Genomic DNA, 11,975 nt, shown 5'->3' on the forward strand with positions numbered 1-11,975 from the left:
GGACACAAAAATATAATAATCACAGTATTAGTTATATTGTTCTTACTAAATAATATAAAACAGTTAAGGTGATAGTAATGAGATACCAGCCTGAGGAGTAATATTTCAAAGAATATTAAAATTCTGGTATAGCACATTTCAGAAGATGGATTGGTGCGGAGTAGACCATGGTCAGAATAAGAACAGGGAATACAGCAAAAGGAGTGAATCCAGGTCAAACCGTGTGGTGGGCATGGCTCCCTTCCTGCTTCTGCACAGCACACTGAACTTTCTGACCTATACCTCCCTACTTTGAGCAGGCATCTGTGTAGGGAGCACTGTCACCATGAGTTACTGTCCAGGAAGAGTTACTAGCATTCTTTCAGTCATCAGTCACTTTCATTTAGAGGCCTAAACCAAGAGCGAAAGAATGAGGATTCAAAATATTTTATGCTGTATTTTCCCACTGAGTCCTATTTCAAGATTGAAGGAGTAGATATTTCATTCGATTGACTTATGAGAATTAATCACTAAATTGTTCTACTCAAGTTTTTGGCGGTTGTTTTGTGTTTGTGTTTGGTCTTTAGCAAGAATGATATTTTTATTTTAGCATTACCTTCATGCCAATTAATTTATGTTTATTCTTATTGTTCCTCTCTTTCATAAGCTTCTCCTATTTGGTTTGACAAGCTTAAATATCATTTGACTCTCACCTCTAACCTACTCAGTAAGCGTTTTCTGTTTTCCCATTTCCCTATTTTTTAGCTTCCATTTTAAGTTGGCTATTAATACATGACAGATCATATTACAAGTATATATTATTGTTTCAGCCCATCTCCACCATAAGTTAGTCTTAGATTGACAGAGAAATACATTCCATTTTCTTTTTTTTTTTTTTTTTTTTTTTTTTGAGACGGAGTCTCGCTTTGTCGCCCAGGCTGGAGTGCAGTGGCCGGATCTCAGCTCACTGCAAGCTCCGCCTCCCGGGTTTACGCCATTCTCCTGCCTCAGCCTCCCGAGTAGCTGGGACTACAGGCGCCCACCACCTCGCCCGGCTAGTTTTTTTGTATTTTTAGTAGAGACGGGGTTTCACCATATTAGCCAGGATGGTCTCGATCTCCTGACCTCGTGATCCGCCCGTCTCGGCCTCCCAAAGTGCTGGGATTACAGGCTTGAGCCACCGCGCCCGGCCTCCATTTTCCCTGCTGTTCTTTTTTGCCCAAATTTCTTCAGTAGTCTCTTGTTTGCATAAAGCTTGTTGTCTAGTATAATCCTCAGGAAGTGTTTCTGAATACAAGATTCCCAGAGCTCTTGCACTTTTAAATTGGTTTTCTATTGCTTTGAATCTCAAATAAATTTGACTGGATATAGAATTCTTGACTTGCATTTTTCTTCCTTGAGCTTCTTGGTGGTGGCATTCCACGGTTGTTTAATGAAACAGCTGGTATCATGCTGATGTTCTATCCCTTCTCTGTAATGTGCCTTCTTGCCTGGAGGCCCTTCAGATGTTTTTCCCTTTATCTTTATGTCTACTAACTTTGCTAGGATAGTTTTTTGAAATGACCTTTTTGAATCAATTTCCTCGAGTATATAGTGGGTTCTTCTCATATGTAGTTAAGTCTCCTATTTAACAGATACTGTTCTTCAGTTACAGTTTTAAATATTAGTTCTCTCATTGTTTTATGTTTTCTCTTCATTGACTCTAATCATGTGTTTTAAGCTATCTTCCCCCATATTCTATCTCTGTCACAAAATGTATATCAGGTGTTGTTTACTTCTTTTTACTATATTTTTATTTTCTTAATTCTTTACATTCCTATTCTTCATCCCCCTTTGGTACTTTTGGTAATGTCTACTCTACTTTGGGGTCTTTGCAGTTGAGTTATTATTTCTGAGATACTTTTGTCTGTTTTGTTTTTTAGTTTATAGCAAGAATTTTGTTGACTCACTTTTCACTCTCTTCTAGTTGTCCATTTCCATGCTGAGTTCTGACATTTTAGATACATGATATTCTTTTTTATGTGAAACTGCTTCATTTAATTAAATTTGATTCAATTTTATACCCTGTGTTACAACTTTTCTCTATCTGATGGTTCTCTTTTTAAAACCGATGTGGTTGTTGCACTTTGACTTTGTAGGGGTGTTCGTGATGATCTTTTCATGATTCCTAAGTAAGATGTTCCTGAACTAGCAACAGCAAGCCGTGCTGGGATGGGGGTGGGGGTGGGGGTTACGTGGCTTCCTTGGTTTCTTAGTTCAAGAGTGCTCTCTCCTGCTGCTGCGGTAGGTACACCAGCTTTAATTAGAGGACCCTGATTTGCTGTTATTAACTTGGTCGGCTTTATTCTGATTCTTTGAAACTGACTTTATTCAGTAAGGCCTGCTTTCCTCCTTCGCTTTATGACCAAGCCACCGAAGGCGTCTTGTCCCGTCTCCAAGGCACCTCTCTCTTCCTGAGCAATGCACCTTGTCAATGCTGCCACCCTGCACAGCTGCACTTCCAAGTCATGCCTTTCCATTCCTTGGGGGCCGGTGCTCTGGGTCACCGAGTCTTACACAGGTTTCCAATGTTTCTCCTTCAGGAAGAGGCTCTTTCCGACTGCGGATAGACTCTGGGTGTTACTGTCTATATTCATCATCATTAAGAACCAACCATGCCTTCCTCCCTCTACTTCCGATTTTCAGGTCTGGTATAGGCTAAGATGTTTATTTCCACATTTTTAGGTAAATGAAGTTTGTCTTATTCTCTGTCTCCAAGTTCTACTCTAGCATGGGTTCTGGATAATTCTATGCATCCTCTCTGCTGGTCTCTATGACTTCTTCCAGGACTTACAGAGAGATTCTCCCTTTACTTCACAAAATCTGGTAGCTTACCTCTCTCAGGCTTAATTTCTCCACGCGGCCTAAAATTCATCTGAAAACCTCTAATCTAGTAATTTCATTTCTATGAAGTGAAACTGAAGAAAACTTGGAATCTAAATAAAAATGTATGTACAATGAGACTAAAATATTAATTATCATATTAAATTTGAAATTAAACTGTCCAAACAAAAATAACTTGTTACAGTCATAATCTATAATATATTTTGCCCTTACAAATCATGTTTGTAACAAATAATGATTAATGTGGGTAAAAGTTCTTGTTAATTGGAAAATTAAGACACAAAATCTTATATCCAATATGACATCACTTTGAGTATGTAAACATGTATACACATAGATAAAGGGCAAGAGGGAAATATTGACTGCGCAGACATTTCATGGAATGGATATGATTATGTTTATTTAGAGTTTTCTATACATTTAAAAATTCCCTCAAATTCCTTCAATGAGCATGCATTTTTATATGCTTCTTTTTGCAGTTATAATATATATATATATAATGTATGGAATTTTTCAGAAAAGCAACAATAACAAAAATGAGAACACTAACAACCAGATTTTTTGTATATCAAAAATAATGCATTAGAATGCAACAAAGGAACAAATCTCATTAATAGCAGTAAGTAAAAAGCTTTTACAAGTCAAGCAATAAAGCTAACTGGGCTCATCTGTTACCAAAAATTGTAAAACTTTCCTGTGAAACATAAAAGAATGTATACACTTTGAATAACTCAATTTATTGGCTGCATTCATACCTAAAATTTTGAAATTATAAACATGCAATTTTCCAAAATTAATTAATACATTATGCCATGAACTCACATTTATGTGTGTTTATATCTATAAAGCTAAAGTCACAAATGGAAGATTCTGTAAGAGAATAAAACTCTGAAAAATAAGAACACAGGGAGGAAACAACTGTTTCTCATAACAACACGTATTCTATAGCTTCAATAATTAAAAGTGCTGTTGACATAAATGAGCACGGATGGAAATAAAGGAAAATGAAATAAAAAAAGAATAAATATAAAAATTTCATAATTATAAAGATGGCATTCCAAATCAGTGGGGGAAGTGTGTTGTATAGTGTAAATAATTTGGAAGCAAATGGATATTTATTCAGAAAAGTAAAAATAAAGATAGGTTACAGGCTTCTGTTTTGTTTGTTTGTTTGTTTGAGACAGAGTCTCACTCTGTCACCCAGGCTGGGGTGCAATGGCATGGTCTCGGCTCACTGCAACTTCCACCTCCCGGGTTCAAGTGATTCTTCTGACTCAGCCTCCCAAGTAGCTAGGACTACAGGCATGCACCACCACGCCCGGCTAATTTTTGTATTTTTAGTAGAGACAGGGTTTCACAATATTGGCCAGGTTGGTCTCGAACTCCTGGCCTTGTGATCCATCTGCCTTGGCCTCCCAAAGTGCTGGGATTACAGGCATGAGCCACTACACCGGGCCCAGGCTTCTGGTTTTTAAATAGTGAAGGAAAGATCGTATTTCTCACTTCTTTTCTTACAAATTTCCACTTGGAAAAAAAAAAAAGAAGAGAATGAGAAACACAAATCCAAGCTGTATGTTCAATGGCACAAACTGTGTCTTTAGTTATCCCATTTTGCAAAATAGGAGAATGTGCTGCCAGGTGCAGTGAAGATCAGGCTTGAGTGTGGGAATATCCTGAGAGTGAAGGCTCTAATGCGTCTTAGACATGAGAATGGAGATGAGGCATCAGGTGTCAGTGGGGATGTCACCTGGGAGCCCCATGCCTCTTGGTAGTATTACAGTGATGAAGAGAATGTCACTGCAGATGGCATTAGGCTGACTTCTAATCTGCACCAAGCTGCTGTCTATGCTGGTGAGGCTGCTGGGCCTCCAAACCTGTGACCACTGCCAGCTCCCTCAACATGACAATGAAGGGGAAGGAAGGAAGCCTCTCTCCAAGGAAGTCGAGAAGATACAGAACATCAAGAAGTGTTCTGGGAGGAACATTTGGAGGGAGTGTGGAATGTGAAAAGGAGAATGTGGGAAGAACAAGGTTACACCTCTTAAGCTAAAAGAAAATATTTTAAAATAAATGCTATAAACACATATTGTACATACGATTAAGACATTTTATCTTAAATTTGATAATATTAAATTTTACACTCCAATTTGGAAATCAAAGCAGAATTTAAGTAATATGGTTTGGCTCTGTATACCCTCCCAAATCTCACCTTGAATTGTAATAATCCTATGTCAAGGGCAGGACCAGATGGAAACAATTGAAAGATGGGGGCGGTTTCCCTCGTATTGTTCTCATGATAGTGAGTGACTTATCATAAGATCTGATAGTTTTATAAGGGGTTTCCCCCTTTGCTTGACTCTCATTCTCTCTCCTGCCACCCTGTGAAGAGGTGTCTTCTGCCATGATTGTAAGTTTCCTGAGGCTTCCCCAGCCATGCAGTACTTTGAGTCAATTAAATCTATTTTTTTTATAAGTTACCCAGTCTTGAGTATTTCTTCATAGCAGCGTGAGAACAGACTAATACAGTAACTTGGTACCAGTAGAGTGGGGTGCTGCTATAAGGATACCTGAAAATGTGGAATTGACTTTGGAACTGGGTAACAAGCAGCAGTTGGAACAGTTTGGGGAGCTCGGAAGAAGACAGGAGGATGTGGGAAAGTTTGGAACTTCCTAGAGGCTTGTTGAATTATTTTGACCAAAACGCTCATTGCGATATGGACGATGAAGTCCAGGCTGAGGTAGTCTCAGATGGAGCTCAGGAACTTGTTGGGAACTGGAATAAAGGTAATCCTTGCTATGTTCTAGCAAAGAGGCTGGCGACATTTTTCCCACGCCCTAGAGATCTGCGGAACTTTGAAATTGAGAGAGATAATTTAGGGTATCTGGTGGAAGAAATTTCTAAGCGGCAAAGCGTTCAAGAGGAAGCAGAGCATAAGTTTGGAAAATTTGCATCCTGATGATGCAAAAGAAAATAAAAACACATTTTCTGAGTAGAAATTCAAGTTGGCTGCAAAAATTTGCATAAGTAACCAGAAGCCAAATGTTAATCACCAGGACAATGGAGAAAACATCTCCAGGGCATGTCTGAGAACTTCACAGCAGCCCCTCCCATCACAGGCCAGGAGGCCTAGTGGGGAACAAAAAGTTGGTGGGCCAGACCCAGAGCCTCCCTGTTCTGTACAGTCTTGGAACTTCTGTGCACTAACCCAGCTGTGGGGCTCACCCCCCAGAGCTGACTTTCATGCACTAACCCAGCTGTGAGACTCACCCCCCAGAGCTAACTTCCATACACTAACCCAACGGTGGGACTAGTTCTCCAGCACTACCTTCTGTGCACTAACCCTCCTACATGTAAATCAGAGCATTAGCATCCACATCCCCAGCACAGTCATCCCTGAGTGTGATTCAGATGAGTGTGAGGTGCTGCTTTCTGAATCATTTGATACTTTAGTAGGGAAAAGAGGGAACATTTTCTCTGGGCACATCTTCCCAGTAAGTTACATCTCCTCTTCCACTGGGAAAATTTTCAAGATATGAGGCAAAATTAATCTCACATATTTAGTATTTGCCCAGATCTGACTAGGCAGGCATGGAGTAAATGCCCTAAAACTGGTGTAATCTGATTTCTCCAATGTACTTTTAGAAAAACTAAAGATTTTATAAACAATTGGAATACCAAGGTGTAGTTTCTTAAAATATTCAGAAAACCAAAATAAACAAGGGAGTCAAATCTTCCAGATGAGGAATATGGCAAAAACTATGTGAATACAGATAGAGTTTCTTTAAAGGTCTTAGCACTCAAGGTGTGGCCCATGGGTCAACAACATTGCCACAGACTGGGAGCTAGTTAGAAATGCGAGATCCAAGAAGTGGTAAATGGTGCAAAAATCATGAGTATCATTGGTAGAAAGAAAATTTGTTCAAAAGTAATGGACAAATCTCTTAAGGTTAATTGGTTTCCAAAACTGGAATTCAGGATATGTGAGTTCAGTGCTCTTTCTATTTAACCAAGCTATTTGTGCAAATAATGTCAACCAATTACTAAAAAAAGAAGTCTTAAATACTTTTATCTAAAAGGAGAATTGTTTTTTGAAAATACCAATGGTTCCAAACTAATTTTTAATATTTTCAAGCTCTCCTTTACTTTTAAATACTAAGATCTCTACTAATGAAAATGAGCACTTATTTGAAGTTTGAAAATTTATTGTTTCATTTTTGTTTCTTTTTAAAATTAAATTTTATTAAAATTCAATGTATATTCTTATTTAAAAAATAGAATGAAACATTAATTTATGTATGACTGAAAAGGCAAAACTGTTAATCAAATGATAACACAGAGTTTCATTATAATTCAGGATTTTTATTTTATACTTACAGAAAGATCTCTTTTAGATACGTTTTTATCATAAATCCCTTTTGTATATATATAAGAAGGAAAATAATATGAGCAAAATGAATGATTGATGTGTTTCCAAATTTCTTCATCTTTAGATGTAAATTCTTCTGTAATATTTCAGACAATAGTGTTGATATCCTCATATTTCCCCACCACACAGTATGGTCCTTTGTGCCTTAAAGAGCATTGATCATGCAGCATTTCATAAAAGTGTTTCACTATCCTCTCTGGGAACTTTTTTCAAATCACTAAAATCTTTCTGCAAGTTTTGATGCTCTCACCTTTTGATCCCAACAAACAACAACTGGGATTCATATTCCTTCCTCAAGAGGTTCTTAAAAGTTTTGGTGATGGACACACTGCCCCTCATTTAAGTCATCAGGAAAAAGAATAAGCTCTGCACCCCAATCAGAGCTCATTGGCTCTGGCATCGTAGACCCATCAAATGCAAGGCATGTCCTGACTTCAGAGATGGAAAAATATGAAAAACTACACTTATACCACTTCTTTCTCCCTCCTTTCCCCTCTTTTCCCTTTTTCCTTCCTTCTTTCCTTTTCATAAAAATCATTCTTTCATTCCAACCTCTTTGCCCCCTCACTTTCTCTGCAAAAAAAAAAAAAGCTCAATGAGAATAACAAAGTAGTAATTTAAAGGGGTAATAAGCACTGACTTTTAAAATTTGCTTCACACTTTGATAAAATAGTAGCTTGAAGAATTCAGTAATAAAGAAATTGAAGCAAGCCTCTCATTCCAGAATAGAGCTGCACTTGGAAGTCTTTAAAAACACTTGTAAGTTATATTATTTAGAATCTGTAGGAAGTATGAACTCATAAAAGGAGATAAAGTGGCATTCGAATAACCATGCCCCCATATAGGAGGTACCTGGTTTTTATTTCTTCATGTTTTCAATTGAAGGAATTAACACATAGTGGGATATATCTTTTATATATATGCAGTTTGACGTAATGAGAGACTAGAAGATGATAACATTTTAGCAACACAAGAAAACAGAAACTGCTTTTTTATTTTCTTGTTGTGCATAACCCTGAGCTCCATTTTCTTTTGACATAAAGGTTCTGTCCTGGTAAATTTTTGGCATATTCAAACAATATCACAATACAAATAAATCCAAGAAAGGTAGCTTAACATTTGACTTAATATGCAATTTTGTTTGTTTGTATTAAAAATAAAGATATATTGGCATCTCAGTAATATAAAACCTTAGTAATTATTAGTTGGATGATCATTAAGGTAAGTTTTCTAATTTCATTTCTTAAAAATTTAACACAAAAATTAAAATTGAAATTTAGAAAATTAAAGTTCATTACAATTGATACCATGCTTGTTTTTTCACATGTTGAATAAAAGCATATAAATGACAAAGTAAATTTCAGTTGTTTCTATTTATGTTTGTATGTTTGTGTGTGTCCATTTCAATGGCTGAATACTTATTAGCTTACATGGTCATGCAAGATGGCAGTGGCTTCCATATTCTGTCCTGTGATGTGAAGGGTATCTTTAAATTTTTGGTGAATCTAGACTTTGGTAGTCGTATTGACTACCCTCTTTTAATGAAGAAATTACCTGCATGTGAAATAATAAAATTGATTTAATTCTTATATATACAAAATGTTCTGAATTATAAGCAAAAAGATCATTTGGGAAAAAAGTAATATCGAATCACTAAGTCCACAAATAATGAATCTGAAAATCCAATAAAATAGTAAATATGTTGCTAACATCCATCAACACAGAAGATGTGCACTTAATAAACTGGGTTGTTTTTTTCAGTGACACAGATGTGAACTCAAGGGAATAAAAAAGAAATTAGAAAGAAAAATTAGAGAATGGAATAATGGCAGATCATAAATTACAACTTTTTCCAGAATTATTATGTAGCCTTATACATGTCTCATAGCATATATTTGAAGTAAGTTTATGTTAGGGCATGAGATGACTAGGTAGGTTCAGAGCCTGGTTACTGTACTAACATGGCAGTTCCTTAGTCTCTCTCAACTCTAGTTTCTTTGTCTATAAAACAGAAATATTAGGGTCTATTCTTAAAATTTTTGTGAGGTTTGTGTGAATCACAACTGTAGTAAATCAGCTTACTGTAGATTTATTGTGTAAGTAAGTCTACAGTACCTAATATTTTCAAAAGTAGCAGCACTTACGAGTGGTAGAAGTAGTAAAACTAATACTACCATTGAAATGATACTCTCACTTCAGGAAATGTATAAGGGATGACTGTTATGAGTTGTTGGGGCTCAAAACATGATACCCCAAAATACGGCACTTTGACATGCTTAACTAAAAGAAGCAGCCTCAAAGTCTCTCTGACCTTCCTCTTCCCCCCTCCTGTCTCTCCATCCTCTCTCCCACGAAGCCATAAGGCTGTTCTCTGAACTTCCCTTATCTAGCTGGATGCCAGATCCCCAAGGAGGAACACAACTGCCTTTGGTCCTTTCCATGAAATTTTATTAACCAGAGAAGATAAAACTCATAACATAGAGGAAGAGATTGAAAATTAAACACCACACCTGGAGTCCAGACAAGCTTTGTCCCAAATCATTGTTGGTTCTCAGTCCCATCAAGCTTACAAAGATTTAATTTACAAGCTATTTTGTCTCCATGTTCATTCAGTTCCCCTAAAAATCATTTACTATCCCTGAAAATACATTTGTCCCATTCCTCTTCCCTTTGAAGAAGGGCATATAAACATCTGAACCTCACTGGGTTATTGAGTAATCATCCTCCTGCACTTCCCCCTTGCTTATGTACCTTAGATAAATGTATTGTCTTTTTCTCCTATTAATTCACCTATTGTCAGTTCATTTTCAAGGAACCCACAGAAGGCAGAAGGGAAGCTTCCCCTTGGCCAAGACAGTGTCAAACATATTCTTGTTGCTCACGCCAGAATTCCTTCTTTTGTTGTTCAAGTTAAATCTCAGGGATCTACCACATTATAGTCTAATTCAAGACTTCAAAGAATTTTTTGAAAAAGAGTCTTTACATTTAAAATGTTAAATTATGATCTTCAATACTCTCTAGATTTGACCCCAGACCACCACTAAAGCCCATATTTCACAATAGAAGGAGAAAAGAAAGGTCACCTTCTTTTTCTAATGTGAGTGGTCTACAACATTGATAACTTATCAACATTGATAACTATCATTGTTTCAGACTACTCACATCTTCAATGTTTTATTCCCAAAAGTACTCTATCCAAATTGCAAGTAGTGGACCAGGAATGTGTAGGTCCTAAAGAAAAAGACCATAATGATGCAAAACGTAAGGAAGATGTTCTAAAGTAATTAGCTAGAAATACAAAGAGAACACAAGAAAAGCCATTATGTAAATAGACAGTCATTCAAAAACTAGTCTTCTGGAAAAAGTATAAGATCTATGGTGTGGATTTCAAAGAGGGCACTCTTTTTAAAATCCTCTACCCTTCAAGTTAAGTCTTCATTTTATTATAATTCATTTCTGAAATTTCTGTTTAAGACTCATTTTAAGAAGGGGGGCGTCTAGGTAGAGAAATACACATTTTCTGCTACAAAGAAGCATATAGTCCCTAAATTAGCTTCTGCTACAGTAACAAACCAACTCAAAATCTCAGTCCCTTGCCCACACATTAATTTCTTGTTCATGTTATCTGAACATGGTGTGTTGGTCTGAACAGTTGATCACATTTCTTCTTACACCAGAACCCAGACTGAATGAGCTGCCCTGCCTGGGTATGCTGCTCTGCTAGCAGACAGCAAAGGCACAGAAATTCTCAGCTGATTCCCATATGGCATTTAAAGCTTCAAGGCAGAGGTGGCAGATGTCACATCCATTCTCATTTTACTTTCTAAAGTGTATCACGTGACCAAGCCCAATGCGGGTGAGTTAGGAAGTATACGCTTCCTCCTGTGGGAGGTGAGAATAAATATGTGTTTAAACAAAACAAAACAAAACACATTCACCCAAAACTCATGGGGAAAAAATGAAGATGCCATTAAAAGGTTAAAATAAGAAACTAACAATGTAGGCTGTACTTAATTATCTAGGAAGATTTCACAAAAAGAGAACTTAACACTTTCAAAACCAATGAATCATCTTCTTAGCCTCCAGCTCCATCAGTCTATAAATAATGCCAATTCAATATATACAAAATCTTGTATATCTACCACTTCTCTCCAATTCCTATGGCCACTCTCCTGGTCTAGGCTCACAGTACCTCTAGCCTGGTCCACTAGAATAGTCTTAATGCTCCTACTTGGCCTCCCTCCAGGTGATCATCCTATTGTTGCCCTAGTAATTTCTCCATTAAGAAATCTGAAAATGTCTTTCACTGACCCAAAATTCTTCAGAATTTCCCCATTGCTTACTGTTTAAGATCTAAAATCCTTGACATTAAAGTGCTCCATGCCTTGGCTCCTGCCACCCAGTCCAGGCTCACTGTTTTCACTTGCTTCCACTCACATTTCCTGTTCCAAGGGCCTGAACCATACCTCATGTTCCCACCTCCTTATCCCCGCCCATGATTACCCATGCTCCTTGATTAGAATGGCCTGCCTTGTTCATCTTCCATGTTTCAACTCAAATAACACGTGCTCTCTGAGCTTGTCCTTATTCTCTGAGACAAACCAAGTGCTTGTTTATCTATATTCCTACTGAATTCCGTATGTATCGTTTTAATATATTATTATATAATCAGTCCATGTTTATTTG

The sequence above is a fragment of the Macaca thibetana genome, chromosome 3 (genome assembly GCF_024542745.1).
Source record: "Macaca thibetana thibetana isolate TM-01 chromosome 3, ASM2454274v1, whole genome shotgun sequence".
Lineage (NCBI taxonomy): Eukaryota > Metazoa > Chordata > Mammalia > Primates > Cercopithecidae > Macaca > Macaca thibetana.